A 14,940-nucleotide genomic window follows, 5' to 3' on the forward strand; every position below is an offset into this window, starting at 1 on the left:
AAACATGTTCAAAGCTAATTAGGCTGTTGAAGCTTTAACTTAGTGGATATTACTTTACGAGAAAATGAAAATACACGAACAACCTTTTGATCGCGAACCCCGATTTTGTCTATAGCAGTCTTCGTCATCCAAAGGAAATCAGGCAATTGACTGATCGTTGAATCTTTCACCTTCATTTCTTTATTTCTTCTCAATGACAGCAAGCCAGACGGAAAAATTTCATGGGATGTCAGTACATGTACAATCCTTAATCCGGGTAAGCTTTTGATGACAATTCAGTAATTTATTTGGGGGATAACTGCAAAAGATCTCATATGCCTTTGGTCGCATTACGTCTATCAGAAGGAGTGAGGGCTTAAATTATGTAGGCGAGACGTTCAATTTTGGGCTCTTCACAATTTGGTATACGATCACAATTTCCAGCCTCTAAACCTGCTCTCAGCTACAAATCGCCGACGATCAGTGTCTGCATCACCTACTGCCTACTTGGATCAGATCGTCATCAGGGACAAAATGCCGAGAGAAAGGGGCCGGTCAGAAATCAAGAGATCCGTGTTGGTAGCCCGTGTCTGCTCCCCAGACTCCTAGCATGCCCATTCTGCAGCCGGCTGAGCTAGGAGCCAGTCTTTCCGGGCGTTTCGTCAAGGCCAATGACCTCGACCCCCAATGCTGATGATACCGATGAATTCCAACGCTTTGTCAGAAAAGCGCTTACCGATCTCCACCGAGGTCAAGCTGACATCAACAAGGGCATCACCCTGATGGAGTGTAACATCAATGTTTCGATCAAATTCGAAAGCCGGCGAATTTCCGATCTTGAGAAGAAGGTGAAGGAGCTGGAGAAATTGTGCCAACATGTCAGTACAATAGATCAACAGCTGGCTGACCACAATGAAATGCTTAACAAACTCGAACGCTTCAGCAGACGTAACAGTGTCAGAGTGATTGGCTTTCCACAAGAGCAAGATAAAGACTTCCTAAGCCAGACTTAGAATCTTCTTCGAGACAAGTTTGGTCTGACTGACGTTAAGATTGAACTAGCCCATCGTGACGGCCCAAACATTCCTTTTTAGCCCCAACATCTCCTTTTCAAATGGAACTGCCACCAGAATAAGCTTGACATCTTGCGGCACCAACGACAGGCCCTATCAGAGGAGGCCTGCTTCTGCGTAAAGGACCCGACCAGACAAGATCTCCAGGAGAAGCGCAGACGGAAGGCTGAAGTAAGCAAGGCATACCGTTTCTATGCTGGTAAATGGCGTGGTCATGGATGAGCTCCAGCAGTCTTTCCCCGACAATAACTGCCCTTTGTCTAATCATCGTATGATTTGACATCTAACAATGTTCTCACCGATCTGCATTCCACACAATGCATGTTTGTAGTATTATCTTAATAACACATATTCTTTGTTGATTTAAGTCGCTTATGTTTCCATTGATCTATTTATATATTTAGTCCCTTATAATGTCATTTTTGCTTGTGATTCATCTTTATTAGGTTTTGGCGTGTTTTTCTTTTCACTTTGTGGACTGTGCAGTTGCTTCACACTTATGCGCCTATCAAATGTTTCCCCCACCCCCCCCACCCCCCCCCCCCACCCCGCGCTACCCCAGGTCCGATGTTGGGATTTGGTCACGTTTGTCATGCCCCAGGGTGGGGATTTTGGTCACTCAAATTACATTGTTAACATTGGCGTATACTAATGGAAAGGCAATCACTAGTGCGCCCCACGTATGTAAGTCGGGGCATGGTCGGGGATTGTCACTTAAATTTTGCCCGAGGGGTGGGGATTTTGTCACTTCAAAAGTGACAATCCCCAAGTCTCGGGTGGGGCAGCCCGGGAGGGGAGGGGTGGGGGAAACAATTGATAGGCGCATTAATATCAGTTCTATTTATCCTCTGGCCTTCGAATTTACTTTTGTTGATTTTACATAGCTGTTTACTTCTGAGCTTATTGTTTTTGTTGTTTCGTTCATGGCTGGCTTATGTTTGTTTTTCCACTTTCACTTAGTGAAAGCGTATGAGCTCGATCCATTTGACCACATTTCTTTGTATTACATAGTGTTTTTTGGTTTTGGGGTTTTTTTTTTCTTATTATTGCATTCCCTCGTATATTAATTTAATTGTTCACTGGTCTGTGTGATTCGTTTGTGTATTTTGCTTGAATGTTTAACCAAAATAGTGCTTGTGATCTGTTTAATGTTAATGAAGATGGCATTTTGGTAGATAATGGCAATTGCTCGTATTATGATACTGATGGTTTTAATCAGTTAAGCAACACACCGGGTGATTTTTCTATTTTCTACTTAAACAACATCCAGGAATCTCTGTAATTTTTTTTGATGTTCAGGATTACCTTTGTCCTCTAATATCTTCTTTCTCTATGTATGGCTTCATCTTGTTCACTCATCACGGTGTAACCGAGTAGGGGAGGAGTTGCCTCCAGTGACTGCCTGATCTTCATCAAAAGAGACGATCTCATATCTCGTGAGGATTTTTGTATGTGTGTTTATTGAGATCCAGCGTAACTGTACTTGTAATCTTGTCTTTGGTAATGTTTACAAAGCTCCTGGCGCATCCCCAGAAAATTTTCTCCATTTATGTGATACTTGCCTCAACAAGATCACAAATAATAAGAAGCTGTGTTATATAATGGGCGACTCCAATCTTGACTTTAACAATTATTCTATTTCATTAGCCTACAGAGGATTTTTTGAATACTTCTTAGGCCTACGGTCTTCGTCCATTGATAGATAAACACACCCGCAAGCTCCACTCTTATTGATAATATCCTTGCTAACAATAAACACCAATATTCCTGCCTCAGGTATACTTTATGCTGATATCTCTGCCCATCTTCCCCTTTTTCAGATTACTTCTGGCTGTTTCCAAGGTCATCATCCTTCACAAACTACTTTAAATCGCAAGGGACATCTGCAGCGCTACACTCTCAGCTTTCAAAGCTGACATTGAGTGTACGCAGACTGGGGTGAAGTCTACGATTGCACCGATGCGGAGACCGCATATGACATCTTTCTCAATCAGTTTACTGCTCTATACAATCGCCATTTCCCACTTGTAACAAAAGCTGTTGGTAAAAGCAAGAGGAATCCGATGTCCCGGTTAATAAGTCCTGTAAATTCAAACGCAAGCTGTACAAACGCTTCTTGCGTAATCCTACAATGGCAGAGACACAAAAGATCCCGTAATCGTCTCACTGCACTCAAGTCATTATGATGGCAAAGAAAAACCACTACACCAGCAGATTCACCAATGCAAAGAAAGACGTCAAAATCACATTGCGTGAGATCAATAACATCTTGGGCTAGAAAAAGTAGGATGATCTTGCTAATAATTTCCGCAGTGCTAATCAGTATATCTCTAATTCGTCCGATGTTGCTGCCAACTTCAATTCTTACTTTTCTGGTATCGGATCAACACTGGCCAGATAGATTCCTTCCACCGATGCTCGCTTTACATATTATCTGCATGATAGAAATACCTCTTCTCTTTTTCTTACTCCCACCGATCCTTTTGAAAAACTCTGAAGTTGTTCATGAACTTAATACTGCTAGTTGTGGGTTTGAAGCTATCCATTCTTCGGTACATGTAGTTAAATCCTGCATTCCCTTCATCTCTAATCCTCTTGCGCACATTTTCTACTTGTCTTACCTTACTGGTTTTGTTCCTTCTTATCTGAAGAAAGCAAAGGTAACTCCAGTTTTTAAAACCGGTGACCGCCGTGACTTTTCCAATATTATCGGCCTATCTCTGTCCTTCCATGCTTCTCAAAAATACTGGAAAAGCTTGTCTATAAGCGACTTTCTAAGTTTCTCTCCAAATATCATCTTCTTTATGATCAACAATTTGGCTTTCGGAACAAGTATTCCACAGATATGGCGCTTGTCCATCATGTTGATTACCTCTATAACTCCCCGTATGAGCGCGCGCGCGCTGACCTGAAGTTGCACTTTCCTCGTGCTGTATACATTGAAGAGTGTTACTTCGTGAAAACGAAACTTTGCAGTTTCGCAGCTTTTTCGGTTTCACGAACTGACACTCACATTTTTTTATTATTTCTTGTTGGTTCAATACACAAACGGTTGAAAAATAGCCGATTTAATAAATTCAATTCATCAAGTGTCTATAACAAGAAACCCAACTGAAAATACTCTGCCGTTTTGACGCAAATCGTTGTTTTAGAAGGCGTTCAACTTTAGATGCCGTTTTCTCCGATTGCTAGTTTTTACTGGTATGTACATGGGTGTTAACTTCGTGGTGTTGATGACGGTATGTGTACAGGCATGTTTTATGTTATAAGCTTCGGTTTTTGTTAACATGCCTCCATCAGTATATTTTTTCTTTAGTTTTGTATTATAACCAAATGTTGTGAAGAGATGGACATAAATGTTCGTGAAATTGTTCTTGAAATTGAAGGAATGACCGCCCAACTGGCCAGCCGAAAAATGCAAATTTGCCAGATGTGGCTATGTGTGTGTGGGTGGGGGTGGACTCATATAGCGATAGGGGGTGCTTTTCTTTCCCCTTTTCTTTTCTTCAATTTCTTTCTATACATATTTCACGAATCCGTAGAGGAAAGGGGAGGAGTGTGTTACAACAATTACAGTTTTTAAAACCTTTCTCTCCAATCTCTGTTGTAATAAAAGAAAAACAAACTTTTCTCTGCCATATCATCCCCCCTCCCGCTTCGCCAGCCCTTATAACGCCTCTTTGTTTTTCACCATTTACGGGTTTTTTTTCCATTATCGGGCTTGATACCTTTTCAGCCAAGAATACTTCCGTGAAACAACAGCCCCCGAGACATGGGCGTCGCTAGGATTTTTTCTAGAGGGGGGCAAAACATATTTTTTCCCAAACAAATCCTGTATTTCTCAACATATTCTCGATTTCTCAGTTTTAAATTTACACCACTATGACTTCGCGCCTCTTTTTTCTTCTTTTTTTCCCTCTTTTTTTTTTTTTTTTTTTTTTTGGGGGGGGGCTTTTCCGGGGGGGGGGGGGGGGGGGGGGGGGGGGGGCAAGCGCCCCCTTGCCATCTCCCCCCCCCCCCCCCCCTCGCGACGCCCATGCCCCGAGACTTATTTTATCATCCGTTTGAACGCAAGTTTTGGTTGACGTTGGGGGTTTTCGAAATCGTTACTTCGTCTTCAGCTTCGGTTCAATCACCGTCTTCCGAATCACCGAGAAGTAACTTGGGGAAAAAATGTTGCAACCTGACGCCACAGCAGTGGTTGTGTACAAAGTCTATGGAGAGTCAAGAAAATTTCTAAGCATTTCCTAAGTAGTCCCAGATTCATGTCTTATCATCATTTTTTGCAATGACTGACCTTCATTGAGATGATTATATGAAGAAAAAAAGTGGCGTCAGGTTGCAACATTTTTTTTCTGCAACTTGGCCAAATGGAAATATTGTAATCGCTTGGTCTCATACAATGTAATGTTCGTGAAGCACATTATGCACCAAAATATATACTTCGACTCCCTCATGTCAGAGTTAAGACTTACAATCTCCTGACGCCGAAACAAAGCCGGGATTTCGTAAAGACTTTTTGTTTGCATAACCCTTGCACCGCGTCAACGGTTTGTATGGACTTCAGAACTTCAAAAAACAGAACAAGCTGTCGCTGGGGGCGCTCTTCCTGCTTTACCCGCCACGCACGTTGCGTAATTGGAAAAGTCGACACCAGTTTCTACTTAATTCAGTTAGGTGCTTTATCTCGCGAAAACTTTCCCATCACAAATGCAGAATTGCAGCTAAACCTATACACAACGTTATTTGCTTTAAAAACTTCATACGATTAAAATGTAAAATAATTCTATATTGATTAAAAAATAAAATTAATCCAATTAATTTAACATGATTAATTTAAAAACGCCAAGACTTCATTATATTTAAAACAACTATTATAAGCAAAAATTGCTATACTTTTACAATATAGTTGTATCAACTAAACAGCTTGAGCGTATATGCATATCTGAAACCGTGCCGACAGGGCACCATTTTTTTCAAAGCGGGCAAATACTTTGTTTTCCATTCATATGTTGATTTTTTTTCATTGATTTTGTTCAATGACAAATGTTATGTAACATACATTGGTCAAGTGTGAACGACCGGTGCCTCGGATAGCGAGACCGCCCTCTAACCATTTAACCCTATATACAGTGTATCTGTACTAGTCTAGTTAACCAGACCAAAAGATTTTGACTAAATCTGACGAATCTTTCGTAAAATTAGTCGCGGCCAATTTCATAATATTTTCGTTTCGTTTTTGAGTGGTTGCGATTGATCCTTTATGCCTATAAACTAATGGGTGTTGACTCCAAAGTGAACAAGACCCCGAAGAGGGATTCTACTTCATATTGATGACAGTTGCCCAGAGTCTTTCCATGTAGTGTCCCTCTTCTGGATTCGAGTGATCATCCAGAAAAGCGATGGCCCTCTGATACAGACTCGTCGGGTGCCGTCGGAGATTATCCCTGGTGGCCGATATGCAGCCCGTGTAACACACTGGAATGGAAGGGGGTGCGGGGTACCAAACACAGCTTTGTAATAGTCGCCAATGGTACATCTCGCCTTTCGCATTTGACCCCTGCTCAGGAACTTCCGCCACTTTCCGCGCGGGAATTGAATGTGTTCCCAAGATTTCAAGGTCACCACAATTTTGCAGAAGTTGCTGTTTTCGGCCTGCTTGACGAAATCCATCGGGGTGGGGAAGCACCATGCTTTGTCGTGGTGAGGCCCCGCGCCTTGTAAAAAGACTGTGACGTTGGCGAGGTTGTCGTAATTGTGTAAGACTAGCGGGATGCCGCGCTTCGCGCGGCACCCGCTAGATGGGTGGAGTTGACTGTTTCGTAATAATTACTGTATACAATGAAATCTCGATAATTTAAACTCTAATAACTCCAAACAACTGTTAAGTCAAATAAAGAATCAGACCCTCTGCTGCACGCGAGCCTATTTGGACTCGCCATCAGTCTCGCCTAAGTTGTATTTGCGTTTAGCAACGTGCGCGCACATTAACGTTTCCGGCGAAGATTGTGCGAGGGTCCAGGACATATTGTCAATATAGGGGAAGGGGCTAGCTAGGGTGAAGGGTGCTAGTTGGAACACCCAATTTCTGTAAAACCCGTCAACCATGTCACCAATATTTCCGGGGATGGGGAGAAATATTTCTAGGGATGGGGAGAAATGGTTTTTGTTATAGAGGGGAGATGGTGATATTGAAATCGCTGATATTGTGGAGGTTTATGTTTCTGCTGGGATTCATACCGTTTAAATGTTGTTTTAAATTGCGCGCCGATTAGGAAGGTCTTGCTGTCAACAGTTGAATGAAATTAAGTATTTATTGCCGACCGATTGTCTCATGCGATGTCTCATTATAGAAAGCTCATAAATCATGTTGTGCTAGAATATTGTCCAGTCAATTTGAACTTTGATTTTTCAAGGTGCCAAACCATTAAGGACGTATACACCAACTGTACAATTAGGTAATTTAGATGAAACGCGGTTTGATCTTGGCCTATACAACGTCGTATCCATCGTTCTCACTACAGAGGAGAGGAGGGGGCAGCCAGTGGGGGTGGGGGTTGGATATTGTGTGGGCGTCGCCAGGATTTTTTCTAGAGGAAGGCAAAACATATTTTTGCCCAAAAAATGCCTGTTTTTCTCAACACATTCTCGATTTATCAGTTTTAGAGGGGGGCAGGGACATTTTGCCCCCCCCCCAACCCATTAAATTTAGACCACTATGACTTCGCGCCTCTTTTTTTTTTTTTTTTTTGCTTTTCCGGGGGGGGGGGCCTCGCGAAGCCCATGCCTATTTATGTTACACCTGTGAATGGTCACTGATATTTCCGGGGAAGTGGGCAACAATTTATATTTGTTATGGTGAAGGGGGTGTTTCTTATGTATTAAGTAGAAGTTAATGTCATTATAGCAGTTGGTGTTTTTATTATGGTGATGGGGTTGTACAGCAAAGTATTGTAACACGTTCATTTGTAGAAGAGAGTAAAACTAAAAGAAAGGACATATTGGAGCACTTCATAATTATGTCAAGCACCACATGTTAAATGTATTTATTACAAAACTGTGAAAATGAAATCAGGTATACACGAATTTTTTAGTAATAATGTATTTGCATTCATTACTGTACAGGGTAGTACTTTGACAAAACGCAGGGGATATAATTGTAGTCAGTTTTCGGAGCAATTTTCGCAAGGGACGTCGTCGGTCCAGGCTTGTTTACCATATAGGCACAAACATTCCATGAAAGACTTTCAAGCAAGACGGCCAAAGGTTATTGTGCAATTGCAGTTGTTTGTGTTAAAAGCTGTAATCATAAATAATGACAGTGGCATTGTAAGTTACAGGACAACATTTTTTTAATTAGTGTTGGTGAAAACTCATGAGAAATTGAGGGGTATGCGAGTATGAATATTTTGTTGTGAAATTTTAAGAGTGATTATGTAATTTGGTAATCAAAGACATTGTTTTGTTATCAAATAAGTTTGCCAGGATCGACACAGTCTGCTTGACCAGTAATTATCGGGTAACCATTCCATCATTATTCTTGGGTACAACTAAGCCAAGGATGTAATTTAAAAAAAGGATGGACATAAAACAGCAGAAAAGAGTGATTATTTTTGCACTACTTCATGACTTCTAAAAATAAAATTATGGCTAGAAGAAAAATGTGTTTTGAATGGGTAAAGAGAAAAAGCAGGAATCTTGCAGTTGAACTGGAAAGAATAGGTGTGTCACGTCTTCGTCTTGAGTTGAGATTCTTGCCTTGGGAACTGGTTGAAGCATGCACTGGAGCGTGGATGGAGCATGGTTGGAGCTGGTCATGTGATGTGGGTGTCATCGGGAGTCCTGTGTAAAGGAGTTAGAAAGAAAAGCATAACGACTAAGGTGAAGAAAACTTGTAAAAAAAATACATCGGCTAACAATAGCTACAAATAAATTAGACAGGTGGCAATACCCCATTTATGCGGAATGCACTACTGAAGTACTAACCAAACATGCCAAACAACGAAACATGTCTTGTATGTTGTATTTTTGTGAACCCCCCCCCCCCCCCCCCCCCCCCCGCATATGATTTTATCTCAGCAGAACAGCAGAGACACTGAACACTCAGAACAGGCATCAATGAATTAGTTTCCTCTTTATACTGCTTAGGTTCATGTCTGTTGTCGAGTCATTTGATTTTCTGCCAGAGTGTATTCTCTAAGATCCACTATTCTAACTGTGTTGTTGTTTCAGGTTTTAGTCTTTGCCTGTATTTTTTGGTTTTTGGCCTGAGGTTTGAACTTGATCACGTCTTTAATTTTGATTTGAGGGTTTCTTTATTAAGTTGGTTCCCCCCGTACAACCCTCCCCGTACAACCCTCCCCGTACTACCACCAGACTACGCCATTATTGGACACTCACAAACTCACACTTTTCACAAACAACAATACATATCATAAATGAGACTTACCGTTCAAAGAGAAAACTGGAGCAAGGAACAGATACATCAACCATGTCAACAACGCTGTGCTGAAGAAATGTGGGGCAAGTTGCATGCGCTGCATGCTCATAACATAACGAACGTATACGTGGCACGTGCAATTATCCGGCCCATACGCTGCATGCTCATAACGAACGTATACGACGTGGCACGTCAATTATCCGGCCCATACGCAAGATTATCCGGCCCATACGCAAGATGGCCGGCGCGGCCCAATGAGGAAGGGAATTATGGGAAATAGGGTGGAAATAGTCTGGCCCCGTTCCGCATCCCCCGCGGCCAACGGGCGCGGGCGGGACGGGAGACCGGTCGGGAAAATGGCAGCGCCCTCCAATCATTTTCGTGATTGTAGTATAGATATGGTGCAAGTAGGTGTGACCTTCTCGACCCACATTGGGCAACTTCTCCCACTTGTTTACCTCGAAGGGCGGGGCTTTGTCCTTTCCCTTGTGGTACACGTGACTGTGATTGGCAAGTGGCTTCAGCCAATCAAGCCTCTCGTTGTAATGGGAGACGAACAAACTCGTAGTCTAGCGGCTGGTGTCGGACGGCATCTCCTTCTTTCGGGGAAAGGACGGGTACTGTCAAGGCAAGTTCCAATGGAAAATCTGTCGTCTTACTGGGACTGGGAGAAGCCGATGGAATAGCATTTATATGGGAGGACTCTGTGTTGCGTTGGGTTTGGGGAAACAGTTGCTCAGCATCTAAAGTGGGAAAGAAAAATTGCACTGTTACTAAAACGCGACAATTTCCTTCACAATGTTAACACTCATTAAGTGATATCGTTCTAATAAAATATAGACACGCTCAAAAATGCGATTTTTATTTTGTATTTATTTTTTTTTTTTGATTGTTTTTGGGTAATACTTTGTGGGATGAAAGGACTTGGGGAGTGAGTAACCAAAATAGACTTTTCAAACCGATTTTTTTTTTTGCCCGTTGCCATGGTAACGGGCCATTGTGTTTTGGGCATTTATGGGCACTTTTGAGGCTGCAAAAATTAATTATGTGCGTTATTTTCAAAAGTAATCAAGCCAAAATGCGAAGTAATGTCACGAAAGTAACTGTATCACGACAAAGTATCATCCTTTCCTTACACCTCTCTGTTTTAAGTTTAAAATTCTTAAGTTTGAAGAAGTTTATAATTTTCAGATCGCTTTACACTACATGTATTATGATTATTTTCGTAAATTGCTTCCAAAAAAATTAAGTTGCGATGATTGTTTTTCCTTGAAACAAGATGTTCACTCGTATACTCAGACTCGTCAAGGCAATCCATTTGCAAACCACCTGTAGGCTATACATTGTATCTGCTAATTATAGACATGTTTTGTCTACCATTGTTAATTTACTCCCACCCTTTTTAAGAAACGATTTAGTTAACTTGTCAAAAAAGGTATTTATAAAGCACTTAAAAGAATTTTATTTAGACAAATACAGGGATTTTCTTTGTGCCAATCTTAACTGCTTTTCCTGTCCATAATGTTCAAGGCAGTATTTGTTATTTGTTATCCGTTACTTTGCATTTATCAAACCCGGAAATGAACATCATCTCAACTTAAGTTATGCAACCGAAATAGATTGTATAATTACATGCATATATTTGTGTAATTGACAGCAGTCTAGGGTGCTCCTCTACAGAAGGCTTTGTCCTTCTTTCGGATGTCACCTCCATTCATATAATTATTTTGCTCCAGATATAGTATTTGTATAGTTAATTTTGTTATTGTATCATTTTGTGCATTCTTTCTTGATTTTATATGAATAGAAATTAAAACAAACAAACAAGAAAAAATAGAAACACTTTTGAAAAATCACTTTTATATTAATGTTGTTAATAGGCCCTACAATACAACATGTTTTTACAACTAGCAAAACTGCATTTTTACCCCATTTTTTACCCTCCAAAATGCCACTTGCAAGGGCACTCAGGATAATTTCCCTTTCACTATGGTTAGTTCAGACATGGGTCTCTTCATATCTGGTGAGAAAATCGTGGGTTATTTTATATCAAAATGTTCACAAAATCCATAAAAAGTGTATTTCATTTTGTTTCCTTTGTGTTGAGTAATAACTTGTATTATGGGAATTGGTCCTGACTCTCGCACATTTTTACAAAGATAATCACACTGTGTATCATTTTTAGACTAGAGGATGAATAGTAGGTCGTATAGTCCCCCCCCACACACACGCACACACACGGCTTTCAGAAGGGGGGGGGGGGGTAATAATACGACATACTTGGTTCTATTGCTGCTACCACTAGAGGTGATTTTCTATATTTTTTCTAAACTCTAGTCTAAATAACATTTTTGGCATAGCTTCTGTATTTTATGTGTAAATGGTTCTATACATTGTATTTGCTACAAAACTTTATTGGTCTACTTAATCATCCCAGTCAGGTGTATGTATCCATTGTTACCGCCATAGGGACCATATATCTACTGATTGTATTCCAAACATTGGTGGGTTTCAACCCGAATTGGCAAAACTGGAATATATGTACATAATTATGGTGATATTATTTCATGCTCTGCAATTGATTCATGTAATAACTATCAGAAAAATGTAAATTACTTGGGCTTCTCGCACCAATGGCGGCCACGTTACATGCTGCATGAGCATGTATTGTTAATTATGTAGCCATGAATTTCAGTCTAAAGATAATTACTTGATAGGTTTTGAAAATGGAAGTATATTTTTGACTTAAGTTTATGAGCACCGATGTTTTTACATCGGTTGCCATGGTAATAAGGAACACACTACAGAAGTGCGTTTGGTGCCATGGTGACCACTGTTAAAAGTTTTAAAAAGTCACAAAATTTCATATTGATCTGTCAATTACAAATTTGGAGGACACGTCAACTTAAACAGTACTCCAGACCCTAACTACACGTGGGTCACTGTGGGGAACATATAGGACTGGGGAACGTAGGGACCGGGGAACATATGGACTGGGGAACATGTGACTTGGGAATTACATAGGGCATCGGGAACAAATGCACTGGGGAACGTAGGGGCTGGGGAACATATGGACTGGGGAACACAGGGCCTGGGGTACATATGGACTGGGGAACATATAGGGACAGGGAAACATATGGACTGGGGTGTACATATGGACTGGGGAACATATAGGGACAGGGAAACATATGGACTGGGGAACACAGGGCCTGGTGTACATACATGTATGGACTGGGGAACGTATAGGGACTGGGGAACATAGGAGCTGGGGAACATAGGAACTGTGGAACATACTCCGTTGGGAACATATGGACTGGGGAACATATGGACTGGGGAACATATGGACTGTGAACATATGGACTGGGGAACGTATGGACTGGGCAACATAGGGACTGCTGAACATAGGGACCGGGGAACATAGGGACCGGGGAATATAGGTATGCATCCCTTTGCTGTGTTGGATACATTTGGAATTATTTAGTTATCTAATGTTTGTGAGATATTTTGAGAAAACTGTATTTCATCTGGTTATAATTCGTACTGATAGTCTGCATTATGTTAATAGATCATGAACGTGTTACTGCATACTCCAGGCCTACACACTGTAGCTCAAAGTAGTCCGGGCCCCCTCCCTATTATAATGTAGGCCTAGGTTTCTGTTACATGTATTTGATCATAAGCATCACTTTAATAAATCATCAACAAAACAAGAGCAGATCAAGGAGACAATCCGTGAGGTCCAATCATTGTTGTTGCTAATAAATGAGCCTCCCATCCTCCTAATTATTTGTGTACAGATCTCCTCGTCTGATTTAATACGGCAGGGCCGACCACTACAATAATGCGGCAAACGATCTATCCAAGCATACATATGTTTTATTTGTAGATTTTCTTTCAAAGACGGCATTTTTAAGGAAACCCAAAACACTGCATTTCGAGATATTCTCGAAAACGGAGCCTCTCTAAGTGGCTAATTAGAGCAGAAAAACCTCATTGGAATGAGCCTATACTGAAATAACGTGTGCCCTAGCTGGTGAGTGATGATAAGGATAATAAATAAAAATATAAATTATTTCAACGTGTGCGGTACACTTTCTTTCAAAACCGACGTTTTATAGGATACCCAAAATACTGCATTTCGAGATACAGGTTTTGTATTCTCGAAAACGGAGCCCTTTAAGCGGCGAATGAAAGCAGAATGCCTAAGGATAACAAGCCGTTACTGAGATTATTGTACAAATGCGAGAAAAAACATCTCTGACTGCGATTTCTGGCCTGAAAACAAGCCCTCTGTTTGCGACTACCTTGCTGTAGGGCGCCCCCAACGGGAGTTAATTGAATTTTTGCTCCATGCAAATCGTGATTTGGCCGGGTAGGCAATTTCGGACCGATTTCCTGGTCTGCAACCCTCTGGCGTATCTATAATAGACCGTTAGTCGGGTGCCCGCTACATGTCGAATTCAGAATCTTCAGGTCTGGGAACCATGCAGACAAAATAAGCGTGGCTAAATGTCTTACGTAGTAGGGGCGTGCACGTGGAAATGAGTCATTGGACTGGAATACTTTAGTAACTGAGTGTGTAAGCATGGCATATTGTGACATGGCCATGCACCTGATTAGTCTGATTTTTAGAAGTGATCTAGCGGGATTTTGTGAAAGTACCCGCTGAAGAGGAATATAATTATGAATAAAATGTTGTTTCCAGCCATCATTTCCGGGTTCTCGCTATTCCTCCTTTGGAACTTATAGCATAAATTCACTACTATATACGCTCAGATGATAAAATCTCAATTTGTATCCAATAATTCGGGCCGGAAATGTCGGTCTGAGAACCACAAGATGGATATACTAATGTGATATCTGACAGACCAGGGCGCTAATATCTTTTGTGATTGCAATGAGAACTTCATCATCTTTAAGGCCAAAACAAATGATAGTTTACCCTATACATGTACCTATATTTTGACAGCCCCTACCATATTTTGTTCTAGGGCCGGGGGGGGGGGGGATGAGGAAAAAACACGAACATCACCAATAACTATACCGTTTACCCTTGACTACACACAGACACCTCCATAATGATCGTACGCAAAACAAAATGTCCCTATATACCTGCCCACCCCATTTTCAACTGCCATGTAATATGACCACCCTTGATTTTTCTTGCTACTTTTAGGGACATAAAATAAAAGACTTGTATCTTATACAAAATACATTCTCCGTCTTGTTTTATTGACTTCGTGCCACACATTTCAGTGTTTCACACATTCCAGATTGTCCACGCGCTGTACAGGATTATTTTTCTTACACTGCAAAAATGTGATCTAAAAACAGTTAATCTTTGACTGAGTCACTCGGATAACTTAAAACTAAAACTGGAGCCGCAGACAAAGTCGACAGTAGGCAACCTCTTATTAAAGAGTTGTATATGAAGGTACAAGGGTTAAC

This window comes from Patiria miniata, unplaced genomic scaffold (genome assembly GCF_015706575.1).
Source record: "Patiria miniata isolate m_02_andy unplaced genomic scaffold, ASM1570657v1 HiC_scaffold_1, whole genome shotgun sequence".
Taxonomy (NCBI): Eukaryota; Metazoa; Echinodermata; class Asteroidea; order Valvatida; family Asterinidae; genus Patiria; species Patiria miniata.